Source organism: Rhinoraja longicauda, chromosome 7 (genome assembly GCF_053455715.1).
Source record: "Rhinoraja longicauda isolate Sanriku21f chromosome 7, sRhiLon1.1, whole genome shotgun sequence".
In the NCBI taxonomy this organism is placed as follows: domain Eukaryota; kingdom Metazoa; phylum Chordata; class Chondrichthyes; order Rajiformes; family Arhynchobatidae; genus Rhinoraja; species Rhinoraja longicauda.
The window spans coordinates 58,445,330-58,463,164 of NC_135959.1; the positions used below are offsets into that span (position 1 = coordinate 58,445,330).

Here is a 17,835-nt window from a genome sequence, read left to right on the forward strand (position 1 = left end):
TGGAGTTTGTAAAGGACGGGGGTGATATGGTCACGGATCGGGGTGTGGGTGAGTAGACGGGCAGCGGAGTTTTGAATGTATTGAAGTTTACTGATGATTTTTGAGGGTGCGCCATAGAGGAGGCTGTTGCAGTAGTCCAGACGGGAGGTGATGAAGGCGTGGATGAGGGTTTCTGCAGCTGTGGAGGAGAGGCATGGACGGAGACGGGCAATGTTTTTGAGGTGGAAGAAGGCTGTCTTTGTGATGTGTTTGATGTGTTTGTCGAAGGAGAGGGTTTGATCAAAGATGATTCCAAGATTCCGGATGTGAGGGGAGGTGGATACTGGGAGACATATTCCTTTTTTCCTAAGCACTGTTGCTGACATGGCGCTCATTCACACATTCTCTATTTCTATATATTCTGCACTTGCTCTCTCTTACATCTGCTGCACATTCAACAGAACGTCTTCCACAATTTTCACCACCTCCAGTGGGTTCACATCACCAGTCGCAAGTTCCCATTCTCTCTTCCAGCATTCCGAGGGATAGTTCCTTCTGTGATTCCCTGGTCCATCCTTGCATCTCATCCTTTTTCTACCCTTCTCATGGAACATTCTCATGCAACCTTGGGAGATGCAGCATCTGACCTTTTTCCTCTTCCCCTTCTGCCTTCCAAGGATTCAAATTCAAGATGAAGCAGCAATTCACTTGCATTTGTTTCAGTTTAGTGCATTGCACGGTGCTCACAGTGTGGTCTCTTCTATGTTGTGGAAACTAAATGCAGATGAGGTGTTGGCTTTGCAGAATATCTAATTTCATTCTGCAGAGGCAACCGTGAGCTTTCAGTTGCCTATGATAAAATGTTCGCCCTCCTTTCACTCTGATCACACTTTGACCTCCAATATAAGTCCAATGATGCCCAACTTAAGCATGAAAAGTATCTCACCTTTTGTTTGGGTACAGTTGAAGCTCTTAAGATTTGATATTGAATTGAATGTTCAGGGAACCACTCCTTTTGTTTTCCTCTCCAAGGTTGCACCTTTCTGTTTCGTTTCGTTTATTTGCAGTTCTCTCTCCAAATAGGTTTTTTAAACTAATTATTACTTTAATAACCTTAATCCTATCAGATATTTCTTCTGTTCTCTTCCCTCTCCTCACTGCTGTGAAACAATGTGCTTGTTTTCTAATTTTTCCAGTTCTTGTGAAGAGTAATTCTCCTGAAACGTTACCTCTGTTTCTCTTTCCTTAACAATTGCCTGATCTGTTGTGTATCCCCAATGTTTTCTGATTTCATTTCCGATTCCAGCATCCCCTACAGTATCTAATAGGAATAGTTGAGGAAGATAGAATAAATGATAAATAGGCCCATGTTAAGAAGGACGAATTGCAAACCAGACACAGCATTTTAAAATTTGTTTATTCTTTGTTAACAGAGGGAAAAACTCATCATTGTGAGGAAGCAGCTGAAGAAATATTTGTAGCTTTTCTTTACCAAGTTGAATACAGTTTGTGTGTGAGACAATATGAATGTTTCTTCCATTCTTGAAGCGAGCTTTTGTTTTCGTTCACGTGCTATACAATAATTTAGTAGATTTTAGTGACCTGATTGGCTTTGAAAGTATTGTATTGCATCCAAATCCATGACAGTTAAGTAAATATGTGCTGATAGGAACAATGAAATTACTCTCTGGAATGTTTCTCTTTACTTCCAAGAATGTTGCTATTGTAAACATGTTGCAATTATACTTCGGGTTATGATTTCCCCCTCCCTCTGTTAATCCACGTATAAATTCAATCGGATGACCTAGTTTAAGGCTTGTTCAGAGTTTATTTTTAAAAGTAACCGCATGATGTTCACTTTGAAATATTTCAAATGAAAGCAGTTCCAAGTTTAATCTCGATTATTATTTTGAACCTTGAAATCATGTTGAATTTATTGGCAAGTCATGGGAAGGTCATATTAGGCAATACTTGGGCTACACTGTAGCCCAAAATTCTTTCTCAACCATAATGTTACATTTGTCTCTTGCTTCAATACAGAATTCTACATAATGGGCATAGTGTAAGAAAAGCTCCTTAAAGGGTTGTCCCACATAGGCGATTTTTTAGGCGACTGCCGGCGACTGTCAAAGTCATAGCAGATCGCCAAAATTTTCTTTTACTCTACGACAATGACCACCACAATGCCGAGTCAGGTCGATACAAGTTACTTTTTTTGTGAAACTAGCACCTGGCTAAGAGATTACACCGTCTTTGGAAACATCGCAAAATTCCCATGCTTACCTGACCGTCAAACTGTGGCCTCCAATCTATCTGTCAAATGTCCTGACGGTAAATAAATTGGTTAAACAAAACTATCTTCTGGTATCTTCAAATGCCTTTTCTTAATTTAATATTACGTGCTTCTAAATGCATCTGCGACAACCTAGTAAACCTGGGGACAGCAAGCGACAGCGCCCGCAATAAGCTACGATACCTGGCGACAAGCCAGCTGTCGCTGAGAAATCTCTATCTGGAAATTCTTTCCTCGACGCGCCGAGATCTGCTACGATTCATTGAAGACTCCTCACGATCATGCCCGTGACACCCCGGCGAACATTCGGCGACAGCCTAGTCGCCGGCAGTCGCCTTAAAATCGCCTAAGTGGGACAGGCCCTTTAGTTAATCAATCAGCCACATGTGGACGTACTAACTATTTGTTGGGCACATTGTATATCGAACTTCCAAGAATACAGTTTGCTGCAGACCGTCTGAAGAAGGGTCTTGACCCGAAACATCACCCATTCCTTCTCTCCAGAGAAGCTGCCTGCCCCGCTGAGTTACTCCAGCATTTTGTGTCTAATACAGTTTGCTAGCCTTTGGAAGAGCATGACAGAGAACTATCCATTACATTGAATGTTTATAAACACAGTAAACCATCAAGAACACAGGTTATTCAGCTCCTTGCCTCTTCCACATGTAGTTCCATATTCAGTTATGCCTAAAGCTCTTTTCCCTCATACTCGTAGTGTGCTAAATGTTCCCTGCAGTAGTGTGCCTTAGGCCATGTTCATTGGTGTAATCATTCACAGTGAGGGTATCATGGGGAGGAGGCAGGAGAATCGAATAGATCAGCCATGATTGAATGGCGAAGTAGACTTGATGGGCCGAATGGCCTAATTCTGCTCCTAGCACTTATGAACATGAAATGTCGATGTTTTTGGCACCATCCTGTTATTCCATCACATATGCAAACATGCTGATAAATACATTAAAATGTTCTTTTAGGACAAAACACGAATGGCCACGTGATAATGTGGAGTCCTACCAAGTACAATGTACGTTCAGCTTAATTTGTCTATTTCAGGTATTTCCTTGTTTAAATCACAGCATGTAGAGTGTGTGAAAGTGTAATGGAAGGAAAGATGCTAAAGTTAACCTGCTAGGTATTCCAATACAACTATAAAAAATGTTGGAATGCCAGGGTGTATTTTCATGTTTGTAGTGGTGTAGGTGTAAGAGATGAAGGGGGGAAAAGCCATTCCCCCCTTGACTGCTTGAACTGTGTTGTCTTTTAAATGATAATCTTGAAGAGGGAGTAGACGAAGTAAAAAGTTTTGAAACAGTTAGTTGTTGGCTTGTTTTCTGTTTCCTTTCCTTGAGTGGAGAATCTAGCATTGTTCTCTGATGCAACAGAATTTGGATGTCATGTAAGTGAAGAGTAAAGACAGCTAAGATAGACACAAAATGCTGGAGTAACTAACTCAATGGGACAGGCAGCATCTCTGGAAAGAATGGGTGACGTTTCAGTGCAAGACCCTTCTTCAGACTTGTGGAGAGAAGGAATGGTATTGACCTGAAATGTCACACCTTCACACTTCCTTATCTATCTATCTCCCTCCCCCACTGACATCAGTCTGAAGAAGGGTCTCGACCCGTAGCGTCGCCCATTCCTTCTCTCCAGAGATGCTGCCAGTCCCGTTGAGTTACTCCAGCATTTGTGCCTTTCTTTGGTTTAAACCAGCATCTGCAGTTCCTTCCAACACAGGATGGAATTACTGGCTGCTGAGGGGCATCAAGCCATGTGGGAACACTGTTTGCAGCTGCATTTTTGACTTGTGAACTGTTTGTGTTACGGACGGTTCTCAGGAATGAAACCTTGCCCTGTCTTAAACAGAGGACCTGTAGATTGTTTGTTCACAGGATTGAACCCAACATAAAAAATAGTAAGGGAAGAAAGTCGGTTAGGATAGGTAAAGGTAATGGTCAGATTAAACACAAAACATTCCTTGCACAACATATAGTCTGGAATACTGTAAACCTTAAAAAACCTCTGTACTATGCCGTTGGAAACAAATGCTGACGTTTGGACAAATAGTGAAACTTACTTAAGTATTAAATTAAAAATGCTTATAATTTGATGCTTTTGGATTTATGCCAGCATACAATGTAATAATTGAACCAGTATGTTTATATGAAGATTTGAAAGAGTGGCCTTCAGATATGTTACTGTTTAGAAATGTGGCCTTTGACCAGAAGTTAATGAGCCTCTTGGTTTACCTCTATTTGCAATCATTAACTGCTAACTAATGGACATAATGGCAGTGATAATCTGTGTTTTAAAGATAATGACCAGTATAGTACTCTACAGTTTCAATACATTTTCTAAACTTTAGCTGAGGCCTAAGCCACGGCTGATGATAGATGGCAAATGCATGTGGTGTAGTTATGGACCTTTTTGTTCTGCTGTACGTGACAGAATAAGCTGTGTTTGTCCAGAATGCAGCGAAGTGAGAAATCTTTGACTAGGATTCCATGTAAAAAGCACTCATCAAGGGTTTGCCATGTTGAAAAAAATGAATGATGATTGGACTTTGGCCAAAATCAAGCACTGAACCTCACCAGTAAACTTTTGCACGCAGTATTTCCATGTGGAAGATGTTTTGCTGGTGAGAGCGTCTGACATAGTTAATGGGATGGAGCGTGGACAAGGTTATTGCTTATTGTTTCAGTTTGGTGAGGATGTAAGGTAATTGAACAGACCATTCCCACATCACCAACTTGAGGAAAAAAAAGTTTTGAAATAGTTCAAATACCTTTTTTTGGCAAAAATCAGAAATATATCTGGACATTGCAGTTAAAAGTATAACTGATTGGTTTAAATACATAAATCAAATGTTAGTTGTATTAATTTCAAAAGAGTTATATTGAATGTTACAGTCAATGATTCGATATAGACAATAGACAATAGGTGCAGGAGTAGGCCATTCAGCCCTTCGAGCCAGCACCGCCATTCAATGCGATCATGGCTGATCACTCTCAATCAGTACCCCGTTCCTGCCTTCTCCCCATACCCCCTCACTCCGCTATCCTTAAGAGCTCTATCCAGCTCTCTCTTGAAAGCATCCAACGAACTGGCCTCCACTGCCTTCTGAGGCAGAGAATTCCACACCTTCACCACCCTCTGACTGAAAAAGTTCTTCCTCATCTCCGTTCTAAATGGCCTACCCCTTATTCTTAAACTGTGGCCCCTTGTTCTGGACTCCCCCAACATTGGGAACATGTTATCTGCCTCTAATGTGTCCAATCCCCTAATTATCTTATATGTTTCAATAAGATCCCCCCTCATCCTTCTAAATTCCAGTGTATACAAGCCCAATCGCTCCAGCCTTTCAACATACGACGGTCCCGCCATTCCGGGAATTAACCTAGTGAACCTACGCTGCACGCCCTCCATAGCAAGAATATCCTTCCTCAAATTTGGAGACCAAAACTGCACACAGTACTCCAGGTGCGGTCTCACCAGGGCCCGGTACAACTGTAGAAGGACCTCTTTGCTCCTATACTCAACTCCTCTTGTTACGAAGGCCAACATTCCATTGGCTTTCTTCACTGCCTGCTGTACCTGCATGCTTCCTTTCATTGACTGATGCACTAGGACACCCAGATCTCGTTGAACTCCCCCTCCTCCTAACTTGACACCATTCAGATAATAATCTGCCTTTCTATTCTTACTCCAGAAAATATGACTACATTTTTGGTTAGGAAATTGATCTTGAGTGATCAACTACTAACAGTGCAACTTCAGCAGTTTCCATGCATTGTTGAGAAACTTGAAGTTATGTGGAATTGCATCTTTAATTTCAATGAATGAAATAGTTAACTGTAAATGTTTTAAAATGTAATAGAATTGAACGAGCTATATAATGACAAATGTCCTGGAAAAGGATCTGTTTGCAGCCAAACTAGTACTTAACTAAATAAAAGCATGAGTTTAGTGTATGTTTACAGAATATGTAGGTGTAAGGTTATACACTGTCTGATGTACACTGTAAAATCATGGCATGCAACTTCAAAACTAACTTGCAGAATAGTTATTCTGCATAAACAAATGTTTTTTTGTAGGCTGTCAAAGTAAGTTATGATGTTTGAGAAATTACATATATTTGGATTCAATGCAAATTTTTACAGAATTATTACACGTACTCAGTCTTGGCAGAACACGTAGGGAGAGAAGGAAAGTCATTTTGCACTTGAGTGTTATTTAACTGAGATGAACAAAAAACATGGTTAACGCTCAAAGTTGGGGAAAAGGAGACAATAAACAAATATAAATGCCAAATTCCTCCTGAACTGCTATATCTTAATTGTAATGTTTTGCAGGAAAACATTGTCCATAATGCCAAACAGTCATTCTGAAAAAATAGTTAAAACAAATTCTGGGTACTTCTCAGGCTCGCTTGGAGTATTTTCTGAATATTGGTAAGCTACAGCAAGGGTGTTTGAGATATTGTGCAGGCCATAAAATTATGTTTTATACTGGTTTGGTAATATTCCTTCCAGTATAAAATGGACGTCCTTTTCTTCAAGTGAATTGTACAACTTCAAGGGCCAAGTATTTTAACGTGATTTTGAACCACTTGAATTTCAAAGAAAAGATGCTCAATTTCAACATTAAATAATTATCTATATTTTGATGTATTTTTTAACGTAATAAACCTACAAGATGCTTTTAATTTAGTAATCAAAGTTGACTAGCGTGTAGCTTTTAGTGTTTTTGTTGTCATTGCTGAGACATGAATTTTATACGTCAGTGACTCCACTGGTGGGGACCTGCCATCTGCAGGAAATCAACTGGCTGGAGATTAAATGGCAGATATCACAGGTTTGTTATTATGGTGCTATTAGTCTAAGCATGTAGCTAATTATGCCTTTAAGAAAGTCTTGCACAGAGCTAAACCGGGGCCACTTGTGCTCTGCTTGTTAACTGACACTGATATATGTATATTGTTTTGAGCTGTATCATTGGATTTCATGGTGTAAAGCAGGGGCCTCCAAACTTTTCAGCATGAGGGCCACATTATATATTTGGTACATTTTTGCGGGCCATAGGAAAAAATAAAGAAATGTTAATTTTATGAATTTAATGAGGTTTATATGGCAACAAATAAATAATATTCGATTTTTAAAAAGAGCTTGAAATATTGGAATATATATATACCGAAGGTATACAATTATTTATAAAACAGAAGAAATACAGTGACCACCAGTGGGCATGCAGACAGTATAGAAATATCATATCATGTAATGGCGGAGTGACGATATGTGTGTCACCGTCGCAGTGACTCACGGGTGGGCAATCTGCTAAGAAATCATTAAAATTTAAAATGATTATTAAGTCGGCAGCTGTAAGTTCGGAAACTGCTGAGATTGGCCCCGAAGACTGGAGAACCAAGGAGGAGGGAGCCGCTGGCGACGACAGACACGATGAGTGGGCCAGTAGGAGAGGGGTAATGCTCCAGCGTCTGCAAGGTCAGCTGCAGAAGGCGTTTCCCCCAGGACACCGAGGCGGACGTCGATCGACGGGCCGAGCCAGTCGAGGACGACGAAGGAGGCCCTGCAGCAGCCTGGGGCTCGCCCGGATCGGGAGCCGCTCCCGTACATCCAGCGTGCGGACCCGACTTTGGACTTTTTGAAGACAACGCCAAAATATGGTGGTGACTCGTGCACATGTGATCTGCGCTAAAATAATTCCACTGTGCCGTGCACGTGTGACAATAAACCACCATTCATATAGGCCGCTTAAAAGAAAAGTTCCCACGCTGCCACAGAACCCGCAACACGGAACGTGCTTGCTGCGGGCCGGATAAAATCTCGTGGCTGGCCGGATGTGGCCCACGGGCCGCAGTTTGGAGACCGCTGGTGTAACGGATTTGGCACAGAATATGGCTCTTGTTTGAAATCATCGCTCGCGGTCCCCAGTCGCTTGTGCTCATGTGCATAGAATGCAAGGGGCTGACCTTGGTAACTCCTCACTGGGAGTTAGGCAGTGAAGTGTAGTGAAGCCTCTGCATGAGTAAGTTTGTTGTCTTGAGGTCCATGGCCTTGGTTTGATCTATCAGAAGATGAAGCTTGGAGTCTCATTTTGTCAAGGTCTGTAGTGGATTTGTTTATGCTCTTTTGAAATGTTTCTGAATATCAAAGCAACCTTTTAAAAGTAAAAATGACAAAATGATTTTAAATGTGTGAAAATTAAAAAAAACATTAAAATATGTACAAATTAATAGACATTCGAGTAAAATAGATAGGAAAAAAGACATTTGCCTTTTCAATTCTCTAGGCCAAGAATTAAATGACCATCGAACAATACAGCAGAGGGCAGGCCCTTCGGTCTAGAGTGTGTGCTAGAGTGTGTGCCAAACATGATGCTAAGACCAACTTTTATCTGCCTGCACATAATCCATATCCCTCCATTCCCTGCATCTTCATGCCTATCTAAACGTCTCTTAAATGCCACCAACGTATCTGCTTCCACCACCACCCCTGGCAGCACCATCACCCCTGGTTAATCACAAACTTCCGTTTATAAATAAAAGGTAGACACGAAATGCTGGAGTGACTCAGCGGGACAGGCAGCATCGCTGGAAAGAAGGAATGGGTGATGTTTCAGGTCAAGATCCTTCTTCAGATTTTTACAAATAAAAATTGCCTCGCACATCTTCTTTAAAATTTACTCCTCTCACCTTAAAGCTATGCCTTCTAGTATTTGATATTTCTATCCCGGAAAAAAGGTTCTGACCTTTTACTCCAAAAAAAGTTTTACTCCATCTATTCCTCTCATCATTTTATATACTTCTTCCCCTCAACCTCCACCATTCTAGAGAAAACAATCGAAGTCTGTCAACCTCACTTTGCAGCCAATATCCCCAACTCCAGGCATCATTTTGGTAAACCTCTTCTGCACCCTTTCAAAAACGTCCACATCCTTCCTGCATTGGGGTGAACAGAGCTGTGCGCAATGCTCCAAATGAGGCTTAATCAAAGTCCTATAAAGTTGTATCATGACTTCCTAACCCTTGCACTCAGTCCCCTGAGCAATGAAATCAAGCATATCATCTGCCTATCTACCATTCTTTCTATGTGTGTCACCACTTTTAGGTGCCACTTTTGGGGAGTTGTGGATTTGGATCCCTCTATACATCAATGCCATTCAGGGTTTGCCATTAATTGTATATTTTCACCTTGCATTCCACCTCCCAAAATGCAGCACCCCTGACTTGCTTGGATTAAACTCCATACTGTAGCTGATCTGTATCCTACTAAATACTTTGACAGCCTTCCTCACAGTCCCTGACTCCATCAGTCATGGCATCATCTGCAAAATTACTAACCAACCCATCTACATTTCCCTCCAAGTCATTTATATATTTCACAAACACAGAGGTTCAGCATAGATCTCTGCAGAACTGCACTGGTCACAGACCTCCAGCCTGAATGATGTCCTTCACTACAACCCTCTACTATCAGTAAGTTAGTTCTGAATCCACACAACCATGGCACTGTTAATCTTGCGCATTTTAATCTTCTGGGTCAATTCATCTTGGGAGATTTTATAAATGCCGTACTAAATTCCACATAGACAGCATCCACCAGCCTACTATCATCGATCACCTTCGCCACCTCCTCGAAAAACTTGATTAAGTTAATAAGGCACAACATGTCATGTACAAAGCCATGCTAACAATCCCTCATTAACCCATTATCTTCCAAATGGGAATAAATCCAATTCTGAAGAATTCACTCCAATAGCTTCCTACAATTGACATGATGCTCACTGGCCAGTAACTCTCTGGACTTTCCCTGCTTCCCTTCTTGAACAAATGAATAAAATTAGTTACTCTCATGTGTAAGAAAATAACTGCAGAAGGTGGTACAAATCGAAGGTATTTATTCACAAATTCACGGAGTAACTCAGCAGGTCAGGCAGCATCTCGGGAGTGAAGGAATGGGTGACGTTTCGGGTCGAGACCCTTCTTCAGACTGATGTTAGGGGGGCGGGACAAAGGAAGGATATAGGTGGAGACAGGAAGATAGTGGGAGAACTGGGAAGGGGAGGGGAAGAGAAGGACAGAGGAACTATCTAAAGTTGGAGAAGTCAATGTTCATACCGCTGGGCTGAAAGCTGCCCAAGCGAAATATGAGGTGCTGTTCCTCCAATTTCTGGTGGGCCTCACTATGGCACTGGAGGAGGTCCATGACAGAAAGGTCCGACAGGGAATGGGAGGGGGAGTTGAAGTGCTCAGCCACCGGGAGATCAGGTTGGTTAAGGCGGACTGAGCGAAGGTGTTGAGCGAAACGATCGCCGAGCGTGCGTTTGGTTTCACCGATGTAACGAAGTTGACATCTAGAGCAGCGGATCCAATGGATGAGGTTGGAGGAGGTGCAGGTGAACCTCTGTCTCACCTGGAAAGACTGTTTGGGTCCTTGGATGGAGTTGAGGGGGGAGGTAAAGGGACAGGTGTTGCATCCAGTTACTCTCATGTTCTCCAGAACCTGCTTGTGGCTAGATAATCATTGGGTTCTGATCGTATGACAAATGTGACTGGCATAAGATTGGAGGGATAGATTTGTTAGCATAATACTGGCTAATACCAGTGGCATTTGGTTGGTCAGTATGTGGAGTTCAATCACCTTGGTAAGTTTTGGACTTGAAATCAGTTCACTAGTTCCTGGACAAATGCGTGAGAACAATCAAATATCAGTGATTCCCTGCCATGATAATGGCCGATATGATTTTCCCCATTGTCTTCCGGTTTTTGCTACCCTATCACACAGCTTGGATTCTACATTGGGATTAGGTGTTCTCTTCTTGGGTAGAGGATCCAAAGCACCTCTTGGCTCCGGCACCAATATTTATTGAATGGTTCTTTTAGAACATATTCTGGGAAGCTAGAAATAAGTTCAAGGGAAATTTGAAAACTGCCATTTCAAGAAATTTGATGCACACAACTTGGATTTTTCTGAAATTTAACTTGCCTTTTTATTTTAATTGTTTAAATTGAAAAGGTTAGTGGATTTTGTTTTTATTATAGATTAAAATGGTCCAAGGGCAGATAACTGCCTGACATATTAGTCCAGAACCATAACTGAAACTAAATGATGGGACGTAGCCTCTAATCAAATCTCTATACTCCAAAAGACTACAAGGAGCAATGTTATTTTAGCTGCAAAAAATAATATCAGTTGGTAATTGATCAAAATAGTCTGGTTACAGGGCTTTGGAATGTTAGGAGCTTTATGAATTTAGGTCTTTAGTTCTGTAATTAGATTACAGTCCAGATGTGTGGGAAAGATTTTATGTCACAGTTTTATGGAAAGAAGAAATCACAGTTTGAGTGAAATTGTGTTTCATTTTGAGCACAACAATCCTTAGAGGAGATTATGTTATGGAAAACATTATGTATGAATGATTGTACTTTAATTTGTAAAATTATTAATGTTGCCAAAATGGAGTTTCCTTAATAATAGTTCACTTAAAAAAAAAAATTGTCTTTATTGATGTAAACAAATTGGATGCCCAAATGTATTTCATATATATCATATCATATATATATACAGCCGGAAACAGGCCCTTCGGCCCACCAAGTCCGCGCCGCCCAGCGATCCCCGTACATTAACACTATCCTACACCCACTAGGGACAATTTTTACATTTACCCAGCCAATTAACCTACATACCTGTACGTCTTTGGAGTGTGGGAGGAAACTGAAGATCTCGGAGAAAACCCACGCAGGTCACGGGGAGAACGTACAAACTCCTTACAGTGCAGCACCCGTAGTCAGGATCGAACCTGAGTCTCCGGCGCTGCATTCGCTGTAAAGCAGCAACTCTACCGCTGCGCTACCGTGCCGCCCTTTTTATTATTTATTATTTATTATTTATTTTTTGTTATTGGGAAGTGCTGATCATGCAAGGTTTTACAAACCATGATTTCTTAATGTTGGGTTATAACTTAGTGATATTTGAGCACGTTACCATGTACTCATGAAGGCATATTTTTAAGCTTTCAGAATGTCAGTAGCATGCCTGACCATTGCTTCCAAAAAATACTTACTTTGTTTCTTATATTAGAAAAATACATTTGTTTGTAGTTATAGAAGGAATGAAGCCTATTCAGTTTGAGTGAGGTTTTAATAATTCCTCTATTGTATTCAATTTGTAGATTTGTTTATCTAGTCATAGAGTCATACAGCGTGGAAACAGGCCCTTCGGCCCAACTTGCCCACACCTGCCAACATGTCCCTCTCATTAAACACCGGCCAATATGTCCCTCTCATCCTTCTCGTGCTCTCATTAAAATTTATATCAATTCAAGAATCATTTGAATTTTGGCAACTTTATTATTTTAATTATTTTCTTTTAAATTGTAAAATAACTTGTAACTGTTTTGTGGTTTGGTGCAAGTCGTAATTTTTTTGGACTGGGTATGAAAGTTGTTGTTGAAATTTAAAGTGAATCTAATCTGGACATGAAATACATAACTCAGTGACACTATTGTCCTATATCGCAAGATTCTGAGGACAACATTTATCAAGCAGCTAAGCATGATAAGCTTCAATCAGGTACCAAAAAATACTTTGTTGACACCATTTTTCACATTGAACAGAATATTCACTATCTGCACAGCTGGGAATTAAAAAAAGAAACCATTGGGTACTAGTTGAAGGAAACAACAAAGTTATCTGAGTGTGCTGGACAACATTTATCCAGTAGTCACCAGAAGTAGATGATCTTTTCTCATGGTACTAGTTGGGCCTTTCAAATTGGATTTGGTTTTATAATGATTCATAGATTTGGAGAAACAGGCCCTTTAGCACATTCATTCGTTCCCCAATTCCTTCTGAAACTGTTGAAAGACAAAAGGTACATGTTAGCTTGAACTTTAACAGAGTTTGATTCTTGTCACTTCGCACTGATTTTGTTACCTTTTTCTAAGTGGTCCAAGTGAAAGATACAACTAATGGGGATAGTGAAATAGTAATGTAAGCTGCTTTTTAATTTCAATAGCAGATACTGAGAGGGAAAGTTTGTTGAACTGTGTTTAGACAGTTGTCTGGTTAACTATTTTAAAGATAAATATTACAAAAAATTATTTGATAACATTTAGGTGGCTGATTAGTGTGTCTGGACAATTAGTGGGTGGCAGCAGTGCGAAATACTCAAAGGGAAAAATATAATTTTTCACTTCACTTTTTAAAGCCGGAATATGTTTGTACAAGTTCCACCGAGGCTGTGTTATGGCTGGGCCTGATTTTAGCTTTACCTCCTGTAATAATAGTGTTAGCCCTTTCCATCTTTTTAATTATTTTTGTCCTGATAGGTCTGATGTTTTGTTGAATGAGTTGAACATTCCTTGCTCCTGTTTGTTTCCAGATCTTCTGTGCTATCGATTGAGTATTGCGAGTTCTCTTTACTGATACTGATAGCTTAATTATGCTTTTCAGTTTCCGTTAATCGCTTGATCCAGCTCTACTCCATCTTTCCTTTTCCTATAAACCTATCTTCTGTGATGAGCTTCCCACTGTGATCAATAATGGGTTCAATAGATCCCCAAACTACTTGGTGTATTTTTCATCCCCCCACGGTTACTGTAAAACTCCCTTTGTGCTACACACTGCTACACGCTTAACACCACTGCATTTGTGTTGATGACTCTGCCTTCCACACCTGAAATTATTATTTTTTCAGCTAGAATTCCCTTCCTTCTCCATTACTCAACAGGGCTGTCAGATAATCCGTTTATCGTTAATTCCTTAAAGCCCTCTTAATCCTCTCATGACAATCTATCCTCCTTCAGCTATTTTTCCCACCAGTTTCCATTTTCACCAGGCTGGTGCCCTCTATCTATGTGTATCCTGACTCCAACACCAAATTGATGCCTTCTCCACTCTTATAACAATCAATTTCACTTTCCCAATTTGCTTACTTTATTTACCTGCGCCTTCCCACTGTGAAGCTGTGCAGATCTAACAGCCTTTTATTCATTTTTAGAACTGTAAATATAACCGCTCCATATTAATTTCCTCAATATTCTGTCCATGGCATCGAATGCTATGTGAGGGGCTATGTGATCGAATTTTATTTATCCTAGGAGGGAAATTGCTCTGCCAACAGTCATAAAACACAAAATACATGAAACATGAAATTAAAGTGACGAGTAGAAAGGATTGGGGATGTGCAAAGATTGGGGGTGGGGGGGGGGAGGTGTCAGTCTTAGACAATTGACAATAGACAATAGGTGCAGGAGTAGGCCATTCGACCCTTTGAGCCAGCACCACCATTCAATGTGATTATGGCTGATTATTCCCAATCAGTACCCCGTTCCTGCCTTCTCCCCATACCTACTGACTCCGCTATCCTTAAGAGCTCTGTCTAGCTCTCTCTTGAAAGCACTCAGAGAATTGGCCTCCACCGCCTTCTGAGGCAGAGAATTCCGCAGATTTACAACTCTCTGACTGAAAAAGTTTTCCCTCATCTCCATTCTAAATGGCCTACCCCTTATTCTTAAACTGTGGCCCCTGGTTCTGGACTCCCCCAACATTGGGAACATGTTTCCAGCCTCTAAAGTGCCCAACCCCTTAATAATCTTATATGTTTCAATAAGATCCCCTCTCATCCTTCTAAATTCCAGTGTATACAAGCCTAGTCGCTCCAGTCTTTCAACATACGACAGTCCCGCCATTCAGGGAATCAACCTAGTAAACCTAAGCTGCACCCTCTCAATAGCAAAAACATCCTTAGAAACATAGAAACATAGAAAATAGGTGCAGGAGTAGGCCATTCGGCCCTTCGAGCCTGCACCGCCATTCAATATGATCATGGCTGATCATTCAGCTCAGTAGCCTGTACCTGCCTTCTCTCCATACCCCCTGATCCCTTTAGCAAAAAGGGCCACATCTAACTCCCTCTTAAATATAGCCAATGAACTGGCCTCAACTACCTTCTGAGGCAGAGAATTCCACAGACTCACCACTCTCTGTGTGAAGAAATGTTTTCGCATCTCGGTCCTAAAAGACTTCCCCCTTATCCTTAAGCTTCCTTCCTCAAATTTGGAGACCAAAACTGCACACAGTACTCCAGGTGCGGTCTCACCAGGGCCCTGTACAACTGCAGAAGGACCCCTTTGCTCCTATACTCAACTCCTTTTGTTATGAAGGCCAACATTCCAATGGCTTTCTTCACTGCCTGCTGTACCTGCATGCTTCCTTTCAGTGACTGATGCACTAGGTCACCCAGATCTCGTTGTACGTCCCCTTTTCCTAACTTGACACCATTTAGATAATAATCTACCTTCCTATTCTTACCACCAAAGTGGATAACCTCACACTTATCCACATTAAACTGCATCTGCCATGCATCCGCCCACTCACACAACCTGTTCAAGTCACTCTGCAACCTCATAGCATCTTCCTCACAGTTCACACTGCCACCCAGCTGTGTGTCATCTGCAAATTTGCTAATGTTACTTTTAATCCCTCCATCCAAGTAATTAATGTATATTGTAAATAGCTGTGGTCCCAGCACCGAGCCTTGCGGTACCCCACAAGTCACTGCCTGCCATTCTGAAAGGGACCCATTTATCCCCACTCTTTGCTTTCTGTCTGCCAACCAATTTTCTATCCATGTCAGTACCCTACCCCCAATACCATGTGCTCTAATTTTGCCCACCAATCTCTTATGTCGGACCTTGTCGAAGGCTTTCTGAAAGTCAAGGTACGCTACATCCACCGGCTCTCCCCTGTCTATTTTCCTAGTTACAGTCTCAATCTACCCCACGACAGAAGGGAGAAGAGTTGTACAGTTTGTTAGCCACAGGGAAGAAGGAACTCCTTTGCTGCCATATGCTGCATGCACAACATCTCGCAGATTTTCAGCACTCCATCTTTCTATCCAGCTTGCTTCTGAGCCTCTCTAAATCCAGACAAAATATCCTACAAGGTGACTTGGCCAAGGTGGCTTGGACACCAAACACCTTAGCACTTCAAGCTAAACAGCTAACATTTGACTTTTATTCTGCGTAATTTAACAATCCCCTGCCACATCAATATGCAGCATATCTAAAAATTAAACAACCTTTGAAATAAAAGTAGGAACTGCTGGAAATACTCCATGGGCCGGCCAGCATCTGTGGAGACAAACATAGTAATGTTTCATAGAGCTGGTACTTATGAGTACTTTCATTGATCGAGATATTAACTGCGTTTCACTGCCTGTTTGATCATTTTCAGCTTTTATTTATATGTTACCACCAGTTTACAATGCTGCATTTTTCAATGGTGGTTGGAAACAAAGACAGTTCAGCACCATTTACTTTGGTATCTTTCATGTGTGGAGATCTAGCTCATTGTCACCGCAAAGAATGTACGTCTAATCAGTGTGCTATTCAAAAGAGTAGAAGTTGGGAGAATGTTTTAACCCACCTGTCTTAGCAGAGGAACTACCATTTCAAAGGTTTCAAATGTAAGGAGAGCAAATCAAAGGGAAATTAAGATTGACAAATTAATCCTCTCTCCCCACATTCCTAAACTTGGACAATTGCAATGTGCCCTTAACCTAACTTAAGTATGTGCAATATGTTGCACTGTTGTGGCGCCGGGTGCTGATGCTGCTGACAGTTTGCATGTGGTTGGAGAATATTGTGCATTGCGTGGGATATGTTTTCCTGTTGAATTATATTTGCAGTCTACCATGCAAACATGAAATTCTGAAAATTAGCATGTAGCTCATTTGGAACTGATTATTAGGAGTGTTTTTGTGGGACTGTGTTGAGTGGTCAATAAGCAATACAAATTGCATTGTAGTAATTAAAAGAGTGGAACAAAATTTGTTTTGTTTTAATAATTAAAACTTAATTTAATTTACAGAACAATTAACATTGAGTTAGTTTTTGGTTATAATCCCATGTTGGTATTAAATCTCCTGGACTGATAAAAGCTAAAGAAATGATTGCAAGCAACTTGTGTTGTCAAAAGCATAAAATCACATCGGGTGATTTTCAATATGTAAATATTATTAGTGGCTTTTTTGGTAGCAAATGAAACTTAGGTGTTGTTTGAACTGAAGTTAGTCTGTTAATAAATTCCAGCGTTGGTGCATTCAAGAACATGACTAAAAATATCTAATGCAATTAAAGTATTCTGCATGAGTGGCCTTCTGAAGTGATTTGAATTGTCAAGCTTGCCCTTCCTAAACAAAAAGTGTAATGCACCATCGGTTTGGAAGAAGCAATGCAAACTAGGTGAATGTTTTGCCTAATATTCTATATGCATGTTCACCTCAGCTGCTGTCTGCAGTCATTTTATTTGTCAATCTGTTTAAGTTAATCTCAGTGCAACCTATAGCACTGATGTGTTCAATTTCTCCAGGCCACTGCTTTGGATATTGATTTCTGTAAGATCACTAAACATAAATGTATCCTAACTTACAAGATTTGAATTTACTACTTGATCCCTAGGTATTTTCTATATCTCTTTTCTATTTTTAACTCTAATTTTCTTCGCTTTTTGTGCACTTTTTTGTTTCTGTAATATTTTGGTA

The 17,835-nt window shown here is 40.7% G+C and overlaps 1 protein-coding gene across 2 annotated transcripts in view; it reads left to right on the forward strand.

Annotated features, from left to right (window-relative positions):
• The window catches only part of tmem135 (transmembrane protein 135), a 302,235-nt gene that overhangs the window by 40,525 nt on the left and 243,875 nt on the right, over nucleotides 1-17,835 (forward strand). The window lies entirely within an intron of this gene.